This window comes from Triticum dicoccoides, chromosome 3B, assembly GCF_002162155.2.
Source record: "Triticum dicoccoides isolate Atlit2015 ecotype Zavitan chromosome 3B, WEW_v2.0, whole genome shotgun sequence".
Taxonomy (NCBI): Eukaryota; Viridiplantae; Streptophyta; class Magnoliopsida; order Poales; family Poaceae; genus Triticum; species Triticum dicoccoides.
Window position 1 is genome coordinate 645,292,056 of NC_041385.1, and position 23,306 is coordinate 645,315,361.

Sequence of the window (23,306 nt, forward strand, 5' to 3'; positions counted from 1 at the left end):
CCCTAGGGGGGATTGCACCCAACCCACTTAGGGGCTGGTTCCCTTCCACATACATCCCATAGGGCCCTCCGGGGCAGGTGGACCCTTCCGGTGGACCCCCGGAACCCCTTCGGTGGTCCCGGTACAATACCGGCAAACCCCTGAATACTTCTGGTGACAGTATGATAACTTCCCATATCTAAATCTTCACCTCCGGACCATTTCGGAACTCCTTGTGATGTTCGGGATCTCATCCGGGACTCCGAACAACATTCGGTAACCACATACAAACTTTCCCTATAACCCTAGCATCATCGAACCTTAAATGTGTAGACCCTACTGGTTCGGGAATCATGCAGACATGACCGAGACATCTCTCCGGCCAATAACCAACAGCGGGATATGGATACCCATGTTGGCTCCCACATGTTCCACGATGATCTCATTGGATGAACCACGATGTCAAGGATTCAAGCAATCCTGTATACAATTCCCTTTGTCAATCGGTATGTTACTTGCCTGAGATTCGATCGTCGGTATCCCAATACCTCGTTCAATCTCGTTACCGGCAAGTCACTTTACTCGTTGCGTAATGCATGATCCCGTAACTAACTACTTAGTCACATTGAGCTCATTATGATGATGCATTACCAAGTCGGCCCGGAGATACCTCTCCGTCATACGGAGTGACAAATCCCAGTCTCGATTCATGCCAACCCAACAAACACTTTCGGAGATACTTGTAGTGCACCTTTATAGTCACCCAGTTACGTTGTGACGTTTGGTACACCCAAAGCACTCCTATGGTATCCGGGAGTTACACAATCTCATGTTCTAAGGAAATGATAGTTGACATTAGAAAAGCTTTAGCAAACGAACTACACGATCTTGTGATATGCTTAGGATTGGGTCCTGTCCATCACATCATTCTCCTAATGATGTGATCCCGTTATCAATGACATCCAATGTCCATAGTAAGGAAACCATGACCATCTGTTGATCAACGAGCTAGTCAACTAGAGGTTCACTAGGGACATGTTGTGGTCTATGTATTCACACATGTATTACGGTTTCCGGTCAATACAATTATAGCATGAACAGTAGACAATTATCATGAACAAGGAAATATAATAATAACCATTTTATTATTGCCTCTAGGGCATTTTTCCAACAGTCTCCCACTTGCACTAGAGTCAATAATCTATTTACATTGTGATGAATCGAACACCCATAGAGTTCTGATGTTGATCATGTTTTGCTTGCGGAAGAGGTTTAGTCAACAGATCTGCGACATTCAGATCTGTTTGCACTTTACAAATATCTATGTCTCCATCTTGAACATTTTCACGAATGGAGTTGAAGCGATGCTTGATGTGTCTGGTCTTCTTGTGAAACCTGGGCTCCTTGGCAAGGGCAATAGCTCCAGTGTTGTCACAGAAGAGATTCATCGGGCCCGACGCATTGGGAATTACTCCTAGGTCGGTAATGAACTCCTTCATCTAGATTACTTCATGCGCTGCCTCCGAGGCTGCCATGTACTCCGCTTCACATGTAAATCCTGCCACAACACTTTGCTTGCAACCGCACCAGCTTACTGCCCCACCATTCAAAATATACATGTATCCGGTTTGTGACTTAGAGTCATCCAGATCTATGTCAAAGCTAGCATCGACGTAACCCTTTACGACGAGCTCTTCTTCACCTCCATAAACGAGAAACATATCCTTAGTCCTTTTTAGGTACTTCAGGATATTCTTGACCATTGTCCGGTGTTCCATGTCGGGATTACTTTGGTACCTCTCTACCAAACTTACGGCAAGGTTTACATCAGGTCTGGTACACAACATGGCGTACATAATAGACCCTATGGTTGAGGCATAGGGGATGACACTCATCTTTTCTCTATCTTCTGCCATGGTCGGGCTTTGAGCCGAGCTCAATTTCACACCTTGCAATATAGGCAAGAACCCCTTCTTGGACTGATCCATATTGAACTTCTTCAATATCTTATCAAGGTATGTGCTTTGTGAAAGACCTATGAGGCGTCCCGGTCTATCTCTATAGATCTTGAGGCCTAATATGTAGGCAGCTTCTCCAAGGTCCTTCATTGCAAAACACTTATTCAAGTAGGCATTTATGCTTTCCAAAAGTTCTATATCATTTCCCATCAATAGTATGTCATCCACATATAATATGAGAAATGCTACAGACCTCCCACTCACTTTCTTGTAAACGCAGGCTTCTCCATAAGGCTGCATAAACCCAAATGCTTTGATCATTTCATCAAAGCGAATGTTCCAACTCCGAGATGCTTGCACCAGCCCATAGATGGAGCGCTGGAGCTGGCATACCTTGTTAGTATTCTTAGGATCGACAAAACCTTCCGGTTGCATCATATACAATTCTTCCTTAAGGAAGCCGTTAAGGAATGTCGTTTTGACGTCCATTTGCCATATCTCATAATCATAGAATGCGGCAATTGCTAACATGATTCGGACGGACTTCAGATTCGCTACGGGTGAGAAGGTCTCATCGTAGTCAACCCCTTGAACTTGTCGGTAACCCTTAGCGACAAGCCGAGCTTTATAGATGGTAACATTACCATCCGCGTCTGTCTTCTTCTTAAAGATCCATTTATTTTCTATCGCTCGCCGATCATCGGGCAAGTCTGTCAAAGTCCATACTTTGTTTTTATACATGGATCCCATCTCGGATTGCATGGCTTCAAGCTATTTGTTGGAATCTGGGCCTGCCATTACTTCTTCATAGTTCGAAGGTTCACTGTTGTCTAACAACATGATTTCTAGGACAGGGTTGCCATACCATTCTGGTGTGGAACGTGTCCTTGTGGACCAACGAAGTTCAGTAGCAACTTGATCTGAAGTACCTTGATTATCATCATTAACTTCCTCTCTAGTCGGTGCAGGCACCACAGAATCATCTTCCTGAACTGCGCTACTTTTTGGTTCAAGAGGCAGTACTTCATCAAGTTCTACTTTCCTCCCACTCACTTCTTTCAAGAGAAACTCTTTCTCCAGAAAGGACCCGTTCTTGGCAATGAAGATCTTGCCTTCGGATCTGAGGTAGAAGGTATACCCAATGGTTTCCTTGGGGAATTCTATGAAGACGCATTTTTCTGACTTGGGTTCGAGCTTTTCAGGTTGAAGTTTCTTGACATAAGCATCGCATCCCCAAACTTTTAGAAACGACATCTTAGGTTTCTTCCCAAACCATAATTCATATGGTGTCGTCTCAACGGATTTGGATGGTTCCCTGTTTAAAGTGAATGTGGCTGTCTCTAAAGCATATCCCCAGAATGATAGCATCAAATCGGTAAGAGACATCATAGATTGCACCATATCCAATAGAGTGCGATTACGATGTTCTGGCACACCATTACGCCGAGGTGTTCCAGGCGGCGTGAGTTATGAAACAATTCCACATTTCCTTAAGTGCGTACCAAATTCGTGACTTAAATATTCTCCCCCACGATCTAATCGTAAGAACTTTATTTTTCTGTCACATTGATTCTCTACCTCACTCTAAAATTCCTTGAACTTTTCAAATGTCTTAGACTTGTGTTTCATCAAGTAGACATACCCATATCTACTTAAGTCATCAGTGAGGGTGAGAACATAATGATACACACCGCGAGCCTCAACGCTCATTGGACCGCACACATCAGTATGTATGATTTCCAATAAGTTGGTTGCTCGCTCCATTGTTCCGGAGAACGGAGTCTTGGTCATTTTTGCCCAAGAGGCATGGTTCGCACGTGTCAAATGACTCATAATCAAGAGACTCCAAAAGTCCATATGCATGGAGGTTCTTCATGCGTTTGACACCAATGTGACCAAGGCGGCAGTGCCACAAGTATGTGGGACTATCATTATCAACCTTACAGCTTTTGGTATTCACACTATGAATATGTGTAACATCATGTTCGACATTCATTAAGAATAAATCTTTGACCAATGGGGCATGACCATAAAACATATCTCTCATATAAATAGAACAACCATTATTCTTGGATTTAAATGAGTAGCCATATCGCATTAAACGAGATCCAGATACAATGTTCATGCTCAAAGCAGGCACTAAATAACAATTATTGAGGTTTAAAACTAATCCCATAGGTAAATGTAGAGGCAGCATGCCGACGGCGATCACATCGACCTTGGAACCATTCCCGACGCGCATCGTCACCTCGTCCTTCGCCAGTCTTCGTGTATTCCGCAGCTCCTATTTTGAGTTACAAATATGAGCAACCGCACCAGTATCAAATACCCAGGAGATACTACGAGTACTGGTAAGGTACACATCAATAACATGTATATCACATATACCTTTGGTGTTGCCGGCCTTCTTGTTCGCTAAGTACTTGAGGCAGTTCCGCTTCCACTGACCGTTTCCCTTGCAATAAAAGCACTCAGTCTCAGGTTTGGGTCCATGCTTTGGCTTCTTCCCGGCAACTGGCGTACCGAGCGCGGCAACTCCCTTGTCGTCCTTCTTGAAGTTCTTCTTACCCTTGCCTTTCTTGAAACTAGTGGTTTTATTGACCATCAACACTTGATGTTCCTTTTTGATCTCCACCTCCCCTGATTTCAGCATTGAAAATACCTCAGGAATGGTTTTCACCATCCCCTGCATATTGAAGTTCATCACAAAGCTCTTGTAGCTAGGTGGAAGCGACTGAAGGATTCTGTCAATGACCGTGTCATCTGGGAGATTAACTCCCAGCTGAGACAAGCGGTTGTGCAACCCAGACATTTTGAGTATGTGCTGGCTGACAGAACTATTCTCCTCCATCTTACAATTGTAGAACTTGTTGGATACTTCATATCTCTCGACTCGGGCATGAGCTTGGAAAACCATTTTCAGCTCTTGGAACATCTCATATGCTCTGTGCTGCTCAAAACGCTTTTGGAGCCCCGATTCTAAGCTGTAAAGCATGCCGCACTGAACTAGGGAGTAATCATCACTACGTGACTGCCAGGCATTCATAACGTCTTGAGTTGCTGGGAAAACAGGTGCTTCACCTAGCGGTGCATCAAGGGAATATGCTTTCTTGGCAGCTATGAGGATAATCCTCAAGTTCCGGACCCAGTCCGTATAGTTGCTACCATCGTCTTTCAACTTGGTTTTCTCTAGGAACGCGTTGAAGTTGAGGGCAACATTAGCATGGGCCATTTGATCTACAAGACATATTGCAAAGATTTTAGACTAAGTTCATGATAATTAAGTTCATCTAATCAAATTATTTAATGAACTCCCACTCAGATAGACATCCCTCTAGTCATCTAAGTGATACATGATCCGAGTCAACTAGGCCGTGTCCGATCATCACGTGAGACGGACTAGTCATCATCGGTGAACATCTTCATGTTGATCGTATCTACTATACGAATCATGTTCAACATTTCGGTCTCTTGTGTTCTGAGGCCATGTCTGTACATGCTAGGCTTGTCAAGTCAACCTAAGTGTTTTGCATGTGTAAATCTAGCTTACACCCGTTGTATGCAAACATTAGAATCTATCACACCCGATCATCACGTGGTGCTTCGAAACAACGAACCTTCGCAACGGTGCATAGTTAAGGGGAACATTTTCTTGAAATTTTATGAGGGATCATCTTATTTATGCTACCGTCGTTCTAAGCAAATAAGATGCAAAAACATGATAAACATCTCATGCAATCAAATAGTGACATGATATGGCCAATATCATTTTGCTCCTTCTGATCTCCACCTTCGGGGTGCCATGATCATCATCGTCACCGACATGACACCATGATCTCCATCATCGTGTCTTCATGAAGTTGTCTCGCCAACTATTACGTCTACTACTATGGCTAACGGTTTGGCAATAAAGTAAAGTAATTACATGGCGTTATTCAATGACACGCATGTCATACAATAAATTAAGACAACTCCTATGGCTCCTGCCGCTTGTCATACTCATCGACATGCAAGTCGTGATTCCTACTACAAGAAAACTACAAGAACATGATCAATCTCATACATCACATATATCATTCATCACATCCTTTTGGCCATATCACATCACATGACATATGCTGCAAAAACAAGTTAGACGTCCTCTAATGGTTGTTGCAAGTTTTTACGTGGTTGCTATAGGTTTCTAGCAAGAACGTTTCTTACCCACGCCAAAACCACAACGTGATATGCCAATTGCTATTTACCCTTCATAAGGACCCTTTTCATCGAATCTGATCCAACTAAAGTGGGAGGGACAGACACCTGCTAGCCACCTTATGCAACTAGTGCATGTCAGTCAGTGGAACCTGTCTCACGTAAGTGTACATGTAAGGTCGGTCCGGGCTGCTTCATCCCACGATGCCACCGAATCAAGATAAGACTAGTAACGGCAAGTAAATTGACAAAATCGACGCCCACAACAACTTGTGTTCTACTCGTGCATAGAAACTACGCATAGACCTAGCTCATGATGCCACTATTGGGGATCGTTGCAGAAATTAAAAAAATTCTATGCATCACCAAGATCAATCTATGGAGAGACTAGCAACAAGAGAGAGGGGAGTGCATCTTCATACCCTTGAAGATCGCGAAACGAAAGTGTTGCAAGAACACGGTTGGAGGAGTCGTACACGTAGCGATTCAGATCGCTGTCGATTCCGATCTTAGCGCCGAACAACGGCGCCTCCGCGTTCAACACATGTGCAGCCCGGTGACGTCTCCCGCGCCTTGATCCAGCAAGGAGGAGGGAGAGGTTGGGGAAGACAACTCTAGCAGCAGCACGACGGCATGGTGGTGGTGGAGCAGCGGTTCTTCGGCAGGGCTTCGCCAAGCTCAAACGGAGGAGGCAAGGTGTTGGAGAGGGGGAGGGCTAGGCCTTGGATGTGGTGGCATTGCCCTCCCTCCCCCCCCCCCCTATTTATAGGGTGAAGGGGGAAGGGGGCCGGCCCCTCTAGATGAGATCTAGAGGGGGGGCAAGGGGAGGGGGCTTGCACCCCAAGCCAAGGGGTCGCCCCCCTTAGGGTTCCCCCCCAACCCTAGGCGCATGGGCCCTAGGGGGGATGGCGCCCAGCCCACTTAGGGGCTGGTTCCCTTCCACATACAACCCATAGGGCCCTCCGGGGCAGGTGGACCCTTCCGGTGGACCCCCGAAACCCCTTCGGTGGTCCCGGGTACAATACCGGTAAACCCCCGAATACTTTCGGTGACCGTATGATGACTTCCCTATATAAATCTTCACCTCCGGACCATTCCGGAACTCCTCGTGACGTCCAGGATCTCATCCGGGACTCCGAACAACATTCGGTAACCACATACAAACATTCCCTATAACCCTAGCGTCATCGAACCTTAAGTGTGTAGACCCTACGGGTTCAGGAATCATGCAGACTTGTCCGAGACATCTCTCCGGCCAAAAACCAACAGCCGGGTCTAGATACCCATGTTGGCTCCCACATGTTCCACAATGATCTCATCGGATGAACCACGATGTTAAGGATCCAAGCAATCCCGTATACAATTCCCTTTGTCAATCGGTACGTTACTTGCCCGAGATTCGATCGTCGGTATCCCAATACCTCGTTCAATCTCGTTACCGGCAAGTCACTTTACTCGTTGCGTAATGCATGATCACGTGACTAACTACTTAGTCATATTGAGCTCATTATGATGATGCATTACCGAGTGGGCCCAGAGATACCTCTCCGTCATACGGAGTGACAAATCCTAGTCTCGATTCGTGCAACCCAACAAACACTTTCGGAGATACCTGTAGTGCACCTTTATAGTCACCCAGTTACGTTGTGATGTTTGGTATACCCAAAGCACTCCTATGGTATCCGGGAGTTACACAATCTCATGGTCTAAGGAAATGATAGTTGACATTAGAAAAGCTTTAGCAAACGAACTACATGATCTTGTGCTATGCTTAGGATTGGGTCTTGTCCATCACATCATTCTCCTAATGATGTGATCCCGTTATCAATGACATCCAATCTCCATAGTCAGGAAACCATGACCATCTGTTGATCAACGAGCTAGTCAACTAGAGGCTCACTAGGGACATGTTGTGGTCTATGTATTCACACATGTATTACGGTTTCTGGTCAATACAATTATAGCATGAACAGTAGACAATTATCATGAACAAGGAAACATAATAATAACCATTTTATTATTGCCTCTAGGGCATATTTCCAACACTTTTATGTTGTGTCATCACCTTCTCAAATAATCGCCATAATCTGAGAGCACTGTTGTCATGCTGATGCATTGTGCGTAGCTAATGTTGGGTGCATCATGACTGGATCTTTTCTACCATGAATTACAATGTTTAGTCGTTGCTTGAACTTTGGGGCTGCTCTGCATTTATGTTTTGCGGTCTCACAAAGGGCTAGCGAGGTACCACTATTGTCATATTATATCACTGTTGTTAGACAATGTGTTGCTGTTGAGATGTCTTATTATTGCTCGCTAGTTGATTATGTCATTGATATGAGTTAATATAATTTTTAAGAGTTACTGTCGACATGGTTACAATCTTTGCTGAAAACGTGGGTGTTGTTTAAGCTTATTTATGGAAACTAGAGCAAAAGAGTTCGTAAAAGTTTTTCTTTTTCACTTTCAGTCTATCAACTGAATTGCTTGAGGACTAGCAAATGTTTAAGCTTGGGGGAGTTGATACGTCTCTGTCGTATCTACTTTTCCTAATGCTTTTCCTCTTGTTTTGGACTCTAATTTGTATGATTTGAATGAAACTAACCTGGACTAACGTTGTTTTGAGCAGAACTACCATGGTGTTGTTTTTGTGCAGAAATAAAAGTTTTCGGAATGGAACGAAAGTTTGTGAGGATTTTTTATACAATAAAAGAAAATATCTGGAGCCAAGAACCACCGGAGGGGGGCACCTGGGTGGGCACAGCCCACCAGGGCACGCCAGCCCCTCCAGGTGCGCCCAGGTGGGTTGTCCACACCTGGTGGCCCCGCAGACCTTGAAACCGATGCTATAAAATCACATATTTCTAGAAAAAAATCAGGAAGAAACAATTATCGTGTTTCACGACACGGAGCCGCTGCCGTCTCCTGTTCTTCATCGGGAGACCAGATTTGGAGTCCGTTCGGGGCTCCGGAGAGGGGGATCTTCGATCTTCGTCATCACCAACCCTTCTCCATCACCAATTCCATGATGCTCCCCACCGGGAGTGAGTAATTCCTTAGTAGGCTCGCTGGCCGGTGAGGAGTTGGATGAGATTCATCATGTAATCGAGTTAGTTTTATTAGGGCCTGATCCCAAGTATCCACTATGTTCTGAGATTGATGTTGCTATGACTTTGCCATGCTTAATGCTTGTCACTTTGGGCATGGGTGCCATGATTTCAGATCTAAACCGTTTATGTTATCACCATTATATCCATGTTCTAGATCCGATCTTGCAAGTTATAGTCACCTACTACGTGTTATGATTTGGCAACCCCGGAGTGACAATAGTCGGGACCACTCCTGGTGATGACCGTAGTTTGAGGAGTTCATGTATTCATTGTGTGTTAATGTTTTGTTCTGGTACTCTATTAAAAGGAGGCCTTAATATCCCTTAGTTTCCAATAGGACCCCGCTGCCACGGGAGGGTAGGACAAAAGATGTCATGCGAGTTCTTTCCATAAGCATGTATGACTATTTACGGAATACATGCCTACATTATATTTATGAACTAGAGCTAGTGCCGTATCGCCCTAGGTTATGACTGTCTCATGGTGAATATCATCTAACGAATCACCGATCCAATGCCTACGAATTTACCTTATATTGTTCTTGCTAATTTACTACTGTTGCTACTACTATCATTACTGCTACAAAATCACTGTTATCACTGTTACCGTTACTATTGCTGCTGCTACTATTATCAAAACTATCATATTACTTTGCTACTGATTGCTTTGATGCAGATAATTAATCTCCGGGTGTGATTGAATTGACAACTCAGCTGCTAATACTTGCAAATATTCTTTGGCTCCCCTTGTGTCAAATCTACAAATTTGGGTTGAATATTCTACCCTCAAAAACTGTTGCGATCCCATATACTTTTGGGTTATCACATGTCCCTGCCGCTACACATCACAATAGAAAGAGAAAATTCAGCGGTAGATTCAAGACATGCTGAAAATGGTAAAATTCGGTTGAGCTCGAGCTCGTTTGCCTCTCCAGTGCTCCTAGTGCATGAAAAAGATGGGTCTTGCGTCTACTACAAGCTCCTCAACACCATTACACTTAAAAATAAACACTTGTTGCCCATTGTGGATGGACTATTTGACGAACTGTCTGGAGCTCAATGGTTCACCAAGTTGGGCTTGCTTTCTGGATATCATCAAATCCAACTAGTTGAAGGATATGAGTTTAAAGGAACTCTCGGATGCACCAGGCACTGTATGAATTTTTGGTCATGTTGTTTGATTTGTCTAAAGCTACAGCTACCTTCCAAGGCGAGATGAATCATGCCTTGACAAATATGTAGCGCAAAGGAGTGCTGGTTTTTATGGATGATATCCTTGTCTACATCTCATCTCTTACCGAGCATGTCCAATGGCTGAGAACCATTTCTTCCATCCTGTTGGACAACTAGTTGGTGGTAAATTTTTCCAAGTGTGTCTTCGCCGAGTCCAAGCTGGAGTATCTCGGGCATGTCATCACTGATCAAGGTGTGTCCACAGACCTCGTGAAAATTAAAGTAATCAAAGCTTGGCCAAAGCCCACCAATCTGAAGGAGCTAAGGTGTTTTCTTGGATTAAACGACTACTACCGGAAATTTATTCAGCACTACAGCATTATTAGTCGACTCTTAATAGAGTTACCTATCTTCAGTTTCTACCGAAAGAAACATATGCAACTTCATATATGGAGTAAGTTTTGCGAGACGAAACTTATGACAAAGCTTAATACTTATCTTCAATTACACCAGTGCGGTGTTGCACTTATGACATCCATCTTAGAGGTGTGTGGTGCCAAGCTAAAATACACAAAACAGTTGTACAAAATTAACATAGATGAACATCATTATTTTTATGTGGAAAATGGAAAACCCCAAGTTGAAGTAAAAACCACGAGATGAAGTCAGCCAAATCTTCTTGAGTGAAGTGCATCCTAGGTTCTCGCGCTACTTTAGAGGTGTCGCCATGTATGTCCTCGAACTATAAAAAGTGCCATCCAGGTCCTTGAAGGTCCTTTGAAGTACAATAAGTGTGTACTTACGTGATACCTCTGAAATAGTTTAAGGACCTATGTGACACTTCTAAAATAGTTTGAGAATCTGGATGACACACATATTGCACTTTGAGGATCTATATGCAAATTTCTATACTTTGAGGACCTACATGACACCTCTGCTTTGAGGATCTAGGATGCACTTCACTTGGTATACTTTCACTATAATCAAATGTGGGGTACAACAAGTTTTCTCTAGATAGCACTAGATGCTTTCATATAGAAGAATCTCCCAATCTTGGATAAAATCAAGGATTTTGGGCCCAAGAACTAGTAATTGGAATAATCTCATAAAAATAACGGAAACACAGCTTGATAGAGACAAGGTGATGGATCAGATCATCACAATCTTGAGGGGAGCTCCATTTGCTTGGTTTCAAGCTATTTTCAGTCTTTCCCACTTTCCATTTTTCTCTTTCTTTTTATACTATTCTTCTCTCACGAAGGTTATCCTGATTTTCGTCACTTCGAACTGTGGTTGTTGTATCCTTCTTTCCTTGTGCAAAGACATAAATGACTCTAGATCATGATCCTAATTGATAGTTTAAAATAAGGATATGCCAATATATCAAATGACCTCGTGAGAGTTTTCTTTCTTCCTCACAAAGAAAGAAATGCCTCATGCGTTTAGGGTTTCGTCGTCTCCCATCAGCATCTTTGCCGATCTGCCTCGTCTCCTGCGTTCTTAGGGTCATGGAGGCGCGGGGGATTCCGGCCCTTGCCGGCGAGAGGGCTCATGCTTGATTTTAGGTGTCCTTTTAGTTTGTTTAGGGTTTGTGTCCTGCTCAGGAAGACGAGGCGGCGATGACTCCCTAAAGATGGAATAAAGTTCTCGCCATCTAGTCTCCGTCCCGTGGTGCGTCTTGCATCCTCGGAGGGCATATGGAGGTGTGTTTCCAATAGATCTCACGAGATTCGGATCCGTGTGATTCGGTCTTTGTTCATGTGTCTACAGCTTAGGTCCTTTCAATCTACGTTGCTCTTCATCGGCGGTTGTTGATGTCCTGGTGCGCTGGTCCTTGGGGGTCTTAGCAAGACGATTTTTTAACTGTTTACTACAATAAGATTTGTCCGGCTTCAACGAGGAAGGGGCGATGACAGTGACGCGCCTTCAGTTTGCTCCAGTGCTTGTAATCGTTGTTAGGTGATCTACAGACATGGATGTTATTCTTATTACTTCTTGCGTTCTTTATACTGCCACGATGTTTGATGAATTGATCGGATTTTTTTAAAATGAATATATATCATATGACCCACTGCGACGAGATCACCTAAGAACCCATTCCGTCTAACCCGATTTGAGCAGGCAGCATCAATGCGGCCGAGAGGCACTGGCCCCTTTCCACGAGATCATTCCCCCCGCCGCCTGTTCGGGGCAAGATCAGACGTCTCGTGCAATCTCTCCAACAAGCTTGGCGCTGAATTCTTTTCTTATCTCTTCCTATCCGAGCTCAGCAGCTTGTCGTGTCGACCATGGCATGGACGCGACGTCGCTTCCCGATCCGCAAATAATTCTCCCGCTCGCTCTTTGCCGATCCCCTCCCCGTGCGATTCGCGCTTTTCCGGAGTTATACTAATCTGATATCCCGCCCTTTTCCCCTGTGCGGCCCCGGAGAGGGACGGGCTCCGGTCCCGCCCGCCCGCACAAATCACCGGCGGCATCCGTCACCGGCCGTGCCGTCGCCGTCCGTGGCGAACAGGATAGAAGAACAGGATAGAAAGCGCGGGGGCGGCGGCCCTACGTACCCCGCCGCATCCTTGACACGTCGGCGTGGACCTCACCTGTCCGCCACCGCCCGCCGTGATACTTCACCGCCTGAAAGATGCGAGGCCGGAATTATTGGCCGCTAAAGCGCGAAGCTCGGCGCGACGGTGCATATGCGAACGGAAAAAGATTGCGACCGGGAACGTGGAATCACGTCGCGCGTGTGGTGTAGGTAGGCGCGCGGAGGCTGCCGGTTTCACGTCGATCCCTGGTGACCCACCCCGCGCCATTGCCGCACTGCGTCTCTGGCCGTGCGTGGTTTCGACGGGCTTTGACCTGGACAGGCTGATGCCCACCCGCGCGGTGCAGAATCTCGGCCAGTGAGTGAGTGAGCGAGCGAGATAAGGATGAGCCTCGGGTTGAGTGCGCGCGTGCATCATGCTCCGAAGAATTCACCGACCGATGTTCTTCAAAAGCGGCATCTTCAGATAACCCCGTAAGCCGTGATCCAGTCTCCAGTCTCGGCTGGTGCTTGGGCGGCCTCGACGTGTCGTGCTCACCTGACGCCTCGGATGACGCAAAGACTTGCTGTCGCAGTGTGCGTCTCTCCTCTCGTGGGAGCTTTTGTCACTTGGGGTGGAGTCTACTCGCAAGCTGATCTGATCGGCATGCGTCCGAGCGCACGACAGGTGGTTGGACAGAGCCGATGCTACGTCCTCGGCGTCGTAGCCTGCGCCGAAGCAACAAGAGTCCAGAGCCAACTTCTCGGGACTCCTGTCTTGGACCAGCCCAAAGGGGAGCCAATTCAGTCCATCCGCGCCGCGGCGCCGTGTATGTACGTAGTAGGCAGGCTCGTAGATAGGCCGGTCTCCACACCACGCGGACCACGCGTGCACAGTCACACCCCAGTCAGCCTCCGGATAAACGCCGATGAGGCCATGGATGATGCGCCATGCCGCCCTGCGTAGACGCACGCCGCGCGCACGTATGCATGCGGCTTGTGTTTGTGTCCTCGCAAACTCCAACTCTTGTGATGAACTGGAAAGGCAAGTTGCCAGGATCCTTCGTCGGCTCGTCCCATCTCTTCTTTTCCCAGGACGTCACGTCTCTTCTTTCCGAAGAACTAGATCCTTCGTCCTTGGTTAACCCGAACAACAACTCCAGTGACACTTGTTGAGCCCCAAAGCTGCTGGAATCGCGGAAAGATGGATATTCGACCGGCATGGCACTGGCAGTGGCTAGCTGGGGGCCGTGGGTTGGAGAAGAGAGGCGACGATAAGGGCGGGAATCTGTCCACGTCGCCGGAGCAGGGAATGGTATCGTCCTCGTAGGCGGTGAGGTCAAAGGGCGCCGGGGCCAAGGGCTTTGGTATATGCCGTGCTCCGTGGATCCTCATCGAATTGCAAAGTCAAAGTGCTTGTGTGCACATGGGCGCGAGAATCTGCCTATCTGCTAGTTCCCGCACCCAAACAGACATCCTTTTTGCGCCTCTCCGTGCTGAGTGATGATGTAAAAATGCTTGAAAATGATGAGAATTCCCTGCTGACATACATGCATCGAGATTGACCTTCTAGATGGCTCGGGGTCAGCTACAACCCAAGTGATCTAAAACATTGGATTGCTGGACCAAGTTTGACACCCAAAATTTATATTATTTTTTAAAAATTCGAGTATTTATTGCCTTTTGAATTTGCTATTCAGCAGTGCGGGGAAGTGGAACCATGGCCATCTTTGTATTTTTGTTCGATTGCTCCCCTAATTTGCATCGATCCCACATGGAGAGGCTACTGACAGTGGGGATATCAAAGATCAGGGGCGCAATATCCTTTAGCCTGGTCCCAAAAAGCTATGACGGGTGCCAAAACTTCGCGTTCCGGGCATCACCCACCATAATGGTAGTTGCGATGTAGAAGAGGTCCATGTCCACCTTGCTACAAGGTGTCCGCAACCCAACGCAGTACAAATCCGACTCCTCCAGTTTGTACCATGGCCAACACAACCGGAGCGCTCTAGCACACTTGCACAAGTCCCAAATCCCCAAGCCTCCAAACTTTTTCAGCCTACAGACCAGCTTCCAGCTCACCTTGCATTGACAGTCGAAACCTTGTCGGCGCCCGCCTAGAGAAAGGCATGCTCAAGCTTCTCACCGCCCCAAGCGTCCCATCTATGAGGACTAAGGACGTCATGTGGTAGGTCGACTACGCAATGAGGACCGCTTCAACAAGGGCATCCCTTCCAGCCTCTCTGACGATGCCTCCATTCCATAGGATGAGCTTACCCACCGCCCTGTTGACGAGAGGCTGCAAATTGATCATCCCCATACGGTGCATATACAGAGGTAGCCCATGATATCTCATGGGGATGGTGGCCCACTTGACAGGAAAACCCGTGAGGACCATGTTGAGGTCGATGTCGACACATCAGATGGGGCCAACAAGCATTAGAGGGGTTGCGAAGCAACTTCACTTGCACATGTTCATATACCGTGTTGCGGGTGACGACGAAGAGTAAGTTATTTTTCTGAGTTTGAACTTAAACGTGACATGTATCTCAAGGCACATTAATTATTATTGAGGTGGCACATGTTGCATTGGGCTTTATGATTTACCATGTTTCGAGTATATGAAGTATAACTATTTGGAGTCCTGTACGAACTTTATCTAGACATGAAGACAACAAGTTTCATATAGAAAGAGGTTTAGTCATTACATTGTCAGAGATTGGAATATCATACTTATGTTTTCCTTCCTCTTTTGGACTCATTTGCTATAACTCATACATTTGGAATAGCTTCTACCCACTTAGTGACATAATCAACAGCAACTAAAATATGAGTATACCCATTAGAGGAAGGAAAAGGTCCCATAAATCAAATCCTCAAACACCAAATGGTTCAACAGCAAGTGAATAATGCATAGTTATTTCTTGACGCTTACCGATGTTACCTATTCTTTGACATTCATCACATGATAAGACGAACTTACGACCAATAAAAACTAGATTGCAATACCTTGTGAGCAGTTCTGTCTCCCGCTTGATGTCCTCCATAAGATTCGGAGTGACATTTTCCTAGGATTTGTTTCTGATCATGCTCAGGTACACAACGTCTAATAATACCATCTACTCCTTCTTTATAAAGATGTGGGCATCCCAAAAGTAATGTCTTAAATCATAGAAGAATTTCTTTTTTTTGTTGATAAGTAAAGCTAGGTGGTATGTATTTAGCAACAATATAATTAGCATAGTCAGCATACCAAGGAGTGTTATGAGAAACATTTGTTGCAGCTAACTGTTCATCAGGGAAACTATCATTAATAGGTTGTGGGTCATCAAGAATATTTTCAAGCCTAGACAAGTTATCAGCCACAGGGTTCTCCATTCCTTTTCTATCAGTGATATGCAAATCAAATTCTTGTAGCAAGAGAACCCACCGAATGAGTCTAGGTTTAGCATCTTTCTTTTCCATAAGATATTTATAGCAGCATGATCGGTGTGAACAATCACTTTTGAATCTACAATATATGGTCTAAATTTATCACAAGCAAACACAACTGCTAAAAAAATCATTTTCAGTAGTAGCATAATTTCATTGGGCACTGTCTAGAGTTTTGCTAGCATAGTGGATAACATTAAATTTCTTATCAACTCTTTGTCCAGCACCAACAGCATAATCACTAGCATCACACATAATTTCAAAAGGCAAGTTCCAATCAGGTGGTTGAACAATAGGTGTAAAAATTAAGGCTTTCTTTAGTGTTTCGAAGGCTTCCAAACAATCATCATCAAAAACGAAAGGGATATCCTTTTGCAAAAGATTTGTAATAGGCCTAGAAATTTTAGGAAAGATTTTGATATCTCCTATAGAAACCAGCATGAGCAAGGAAGCTATGAATACCTTTGATATCTTTAAGACATGTCATTTTCTCAATTGCATCAACCTTGGCTTTGTCCACCTCAATACCTCTTTCAAAAAATTTATGGCGAAAAACAATACCTTCATTAACCAAAAAATTTATGGCCAATAAATTCAAGACAAGATTTGTTTGCTCACATCTCTGCAAAACTCGATCAAGATTGCTTAAACAATCATCAAAAGACTTCCCATAAACAGAAAAATCATCCATGAAAACCTCAACAATCTTTTCACAAAAATCAGACAATATAGCAGTCATACATCTTTGAAAGGTAGCTAGTGCATTGCATAAACCAAAAGGCATATGTCTATAAGCATAAGTTCCAAAAGGTCTAGTAAAAGTGGTCTTTTCTTATCAGGTTGAGAAACAGGTATTAGTGAAAAATTAGAATATCCATCAAAGAAGCAAAAATGCGTGTGCTTAGATAATCTTTCTAGCATTTGATCAATAAAAGGTAAAGGGTAATGATCTTTTCTAGTTGCTTTGTTTAATTTTTCTAAAATCAATTACCATTCTATAGCCTGTGACAATTCTTTGTGGAATAAGTTCATTCTTATCATTAGGAACAACAGTAATACCTCCCTTCTTAGGGACACAATGAACAAGACTTACCCATCTACTATCGGCTATAGGATAGATTATACCTGCTTCCAGAAGTTTCAATATTTCTGTTCTTACCACTTCTTTCATCTTCGGATTAAACCGACGTTGGTGAGCAACAACGGGTTTAGCGTCAAGTTTCATATTAATCTTGTGCTAGCATAAAGTGGGACTGATGCCCTTAAAATCATCAAGAGTGTATCCAATAGCAGCTCAGTGCTTCCTTAGAACTTTCAAGAATCTTTCTTCTTCATGTTCTGAAAGGTTAGCACTAATAATAACAAGATATATCTTTTTCTCATCAAGATAAACATATTTCAAAGTGTCTGGCAATTGTTTTAATTCAAACACAGGACCACCTTTAGGTGGAGGAGGACCTCCTAGAGTTTCAATAGGCAGATTGTGTTTAAGTATAGGTTGTTGTTCAAATAAGATTCTATCTATTTCATTTCTTTCATGCATATGCAAATCATTTTCATGGTCTAGCAAATATTGTTCTAAAGGATCAGTAGGAGGTACATCAATTGAAGCAAGACCAACAATTTCATCCTTACTAGGTAAATCTTTCTTATGAGGTTTTCTACTAAACTTAGAAAAAATAAACTCATGAGATTCATCACCAAAACTAACACCGACATTTTGTTTCTCATAATCTATTTTAGCATTAACGGTGTTCAAGAAAGGTCTACCAAAGATAATGGGACAAAAATCATGTTGTTGGGACCAATAACGAGAAAATCAGTAGGGTATTTTATTTTCCCACACAAGACTTCAACATCTCTAACAATCCCAATTGGTGACATAGTATCTCTATTGGCAAGCTTAACAGTAACATCTATGTTTTCTATTTCAACGGGTGCTATATCATTCATAATTTCTTGATATAAAGAAAAAGGAATAATACTCATGCTAGCACCTATGTCACATAAACCATGATAACAGTGATCTCCTATCTTAACTGAGACAACAGGCATGCCAACAACAGGTGTATGTTTATCTTTTTCATCGGGTTTGGCAATTCTAGCAGCTTCATCACAGAAGTAAATAACATGCACATCAAATATTATCGACCAAGAGGTCTTTAGCCATAGCAACATTAGGTTCTACTTTGATTTGTTCAGCTGGTTTAGGTGTTCTAATATAAGTTCTGTTGACCACAGTTGAAACCTTAGCATGTTCCTTCATCCTAACACGGAAAGGTGGTTTTTCAATATAAGCAGTGAGAACAACTGGATCAACATTATAAATGATAGTTTCATCTTTAGATTTTATCAGTTCTTTAATTTTTTTCTTTAATTGGTGGGTGATATTTGAACCACTTCTCTTTAGGAAGATCAACATGAGTGGAAAAAGATTCACAAAAGGAAGCTACTATCTCATAGTGAAGTCCATATTTAGTGCTAAACTTTTGAAAAGCATCGGTATTCATAAAAGATTTAACACAATCAAACTTAAGCTCAATACCAGACTCTTTACCTTTGTCGAGTTTCCAATCTTCAGAGTTGCGTTTAATTATTTCTAAAAGATCCGACCGGAATTCAATAGTCTTCTTCATAAAAGAACCAGCATAAGAAGTATTGAGCATGGGTTGATCATTACGAGAAAGCCGAGCATAAAAATTCTGAATAATAATTTCTCTTGAGAGCTCATGATTGGGGCATGAATATAACATTAACTTAAGCCTCCCCCAAGCTAGAGCAATACTTTCTCCTTCATGAGGGCAAAAATTGTATATATAATTCCTATCACGATGAACTAGATGCATAGGGGAATCTTTTTGATGGAATTCCAATTTCGACCGATTCCAGTTCCAAGATCCAATATCATCGCATAGAGTACGCCATGTCAATGCATTTCCCTTCAAAGATAAAGGAAAAACCTTCTTCTTAGCTTCATCTCCGGGTAAACCTGCAAGCTTAAACAATTCACAAATTTCATCGATATATATCAAGTGCTTATCAGGATGTTTGGTTCCATCTCCTACATAAGGATTAGCTAGCAGTTGTTCGACCATACTCGAAGAAATTTCATATTCAATATTTTCAGTAGGTTCAGTAGGTTGAGGGGTAACTAATTGTGGTTCTGGTCGAGGTGAAGATACACCGAACAAACCCCTCAAAGGATTGTTTTCCATAGTAACAAGTGACAATAAATTTCAGCACGTAGTAATAATTTTTCCTTACCAATTTCCACTTACCAAGAGCGCTTCACTCCCCGGCAACGGTGCCAGAAAATAGACTTGATGACCCACAAGTATATGGGATCAATTGTATCCTTTTTGATAAGTAAGAGTGTCAAACCAAACGAGGAGCAGAAGGATGACAAGTGGTTTTCAGGAAGGTAATGTGTGCAAGTGCTGAAATTGTAAGTAACAGAGCAGTTTGATAGCAAGATAAGTTGTAACGAGCAAGTAACAGGAGTGGTAACAAAAGTGCAGCAAGATAGCCCAATCCTTTGAGGCAAAGGACAGGCCAAAACGGTCTCTTATGATAAGCAAAGTGTTCTTGAGGGTACACGGGAATTTCATCTAGTCACTTTCGTCATGTTGGTTCGATTCGTGTTCGCATAAAAATACTTTGATAATTTGGTATGTGGATGGATCGGTGCTTAGGTGTTGTTCTTACTTGAAAAAACCTCCTACTTATGATTAACCCCCTCGCAAGCATCCTCAACTATGAGAAAAGTATTAACAATAAATTCTAACCATAGCATTAAACTTTTGGATCCAATCCGTCCCTTACGGGTAGCGCATAAACTAGGGTTTAAGCTTCTGTCACTCTCGCAACCCATCATCTAATAACGACTCCACAATGCATTCCTTTAGTCCCAAATATGGTGAAGTTTCATGTAGTTGACATTCACATGACACCACTAAGGGAATCACAACATACATATCATCAAAATATCGAACACATATCAAGTTCACATGATTACTTGCAACATGATTTCTCCCGTGACCTCAAGAACAAAAGTAACTACTCACAAATGATAATTATGCTCAAGATCAGAGGGGTATTAAATATCACAATGGATCTGAACATATAATCTTCCACCAAATAAACCATATAGTAATCAACTACAAGATGTAATCAACACTATACTAGTCACCCACAAGCACCAATCTATAGTTCCGGTACAAAGGTTGAACACAAGAGATGAACTAGGGTTTGAGAGGAGATGGTGTTGTTGAAGATGTTGATGGAGATCGCCCTCCCCAAGATGGGAAAGTTGTTGGTGATGATGATGAGATGATTTCCCACTCCGGGAGGGAAGTTCCCCCAGTGGAATCGCTCCGCCGGAGGGCAAAAGTCCTCCCGCCCAAGTTCCGCCTCGAGACGGCGGCGCTTCGTCCCGAAAGTCCTCTCCTTATTTTTTTCTAGGTCAAAATGACTTAGTACCAGAAGAGGGGCACCGGAGGTGGGCCGAGGGGAGCACAACCCACCAGGGCGCGCGTGGGCTCCCTGGCGCACCTAGGTGGGTTGTGCCCACCTGGTGGGCCCCCTCTGGTACTTATTTGCTCCAATAATTCTCATTTATTCCATAAAAATTTCTCGTGAAGTTTTAGCTCATTTGGAGTTGTGCAGAATAGGTAGCCTCACGTAGCTTTTTCAGGTCTGGATTTTCAGCTGCCGGAATCCTCCCTCTTTGTGTGAACCTTCCATATTATGAGAGAAAAGGCATTAGAATTACTCCAAAAAGTATTATTATGCAGTAAAACAATATAAATAACCATAGGTAAACATGATGCAAAATGGGCGTATCATTGCACTAGCGAAAGTACGGACCCTAGGCCTCATTTTCAAGCATTACAATACCGTTTGTGCTCCGTTTTATCAATTGCTACCTTGCTGTTTTTATTGTTCTTATTACAAAAACCAATATCTACTATCATTACTATGCTTGTATCACCATCTCTTCGCCGAACTAGTGCAACTATACAAATTACCATTGTATTTGGTGTGTTGGTGACACAAGAGACTTTTTATTATTTGGTTGCAGGGTTGTTTGAGAGAGACCATCTTCATCCCATGCCACCTACGGATTGATAAACCGTGGGTCATCCACTTGAGAGAAATTTGCTATTATCCTACAGAACTCTGCGCTTGGAGGCCCAACACGAGTCTACAAGAATAAGTTGTGTAGTAGACATCAATTCCTCATGTGCATGGTAGTGTAGGGTTGAGGTGCATGCCTTGAGTTTTCTCCTTGGTGACTAGCACCATAACGTTCAAGTGTTATCCACCGCTACTAGCACAAAACAAAGCGGTGTCCATACGTGTGGTGTTCCTGCCCACCTCCATGGCGGAGGGTATGGTGGACCATGGACCGGGTGTCGCCTCTTCTAATAAGTGTGTCGTCGCTCCAGGCTGAGCCACTATGCCGATTTAACGGGGGTAGAGTTGGTGGAAGATCTCGGTGGGGCTCAGGTTCGATGTCTCGTTGGATATGAGCTTTCTGAAAGATTGCTTCCATACCTGATCTGCCAGAGGACCTCCATCTCTTGCTCGATGAACGATTCCATTGTGGTGATGTAGAGTCAGTGAAGGAGATACAGGGTGATGGATGTTGCAGATAGGATTCAAGCGCATAATTGACAGTGGTTTTGGAGGAGCTATGGTGCCCATAGAGGATAATGGTCGCCTCCTTCGATAATCCATCGTGCTATGTGGCCAAAAGGCGGCCCGATTTATTACTCTTTGTGATGATGACAAAGGGGTGGCGGTGCTGCTCTAGGAAGGAATACATGGCATGGTGTTATGGAAGTTTCTTCGAGCCAAGTGGTTTCATCTTCGGCACCAGAGAGATTAGTTCTGTCAGGGGACAGATCTGGTCCCGATTCTATTCCTTTTCCTCTGTTTGGGGTCCTAGTTGCAAGTTTGATAAACCACTTCACAATTTTTGTCTCTCTCTCTCTCTCTGGGTCCAGTTGTTAGGTGTTTGTTATCACTGATCTACAATTTTTGTCTCTATCTTGGTCCGGTTGTTATTCCTCTATTAATTTTTAAAAAAAAGCATACTCGCAGCATGTACATGTTTTAAAATTTAATTATTGATATAACATGTATTGCCATATTTTTTCCAAACATTTGACTGTTGCATATCACACAATAGAGTATGCATGTATAATTGCTACTCACACTAGAAAAATTATAGTTGCTATTCAAGTTGAAATCTATTGTGTTTCTATAGTACATAAGCAGCCAGATGTTGCAAGCGGCATACATGATTCGTGTGCATTCGTGATTGTTCTCATAAATTTTCTCCAAAAAAGGGACAATGTTCTTCTCAATTGTATAAACGAAACTCACTCAACATCCAATGTTTTACAAAATGTGGTAAATAACCTGTTTCATAATATTCCATATTTGCACTAGAAATGTTGCATTTCCCTTCATATATATGAGAGGTTGCCTATAATACACGTATACTCAGAAAGGTACTTGCAAACATGATTTTAAAGTTTAATAAAAAATAGTTTACCAAATTTGGCAGTCATAGTTCTTGTTTTCTACATAATTGTCCTTGATGGGGGACACAATTAGACATTTCTTTGGATCACGTCATTCTTTCGTTTCTCCACGTGTATCGAAAGTAGGGAGGCGATCTCCAAGGATTAGGGTATGTTTGGTTTAGCCTAGTTTTGCGCTACCAAATAGTTGGCTAGCCAAAGTTTGGTGGAGCTTTTGCTTCCCGTGAATTGGTCAACATTGGAAAAAAAAAGACTAGAGTGACATACAAGCATTGGCAAATTGAAAAATTGGTAGCCACTCAAACATAGACCAAAATTTTAGTCACGACAAAAACGTTGGTAGGATGTATGTTGGTCACCATCCAAACACACCCTTAGTCTCAAGCTAC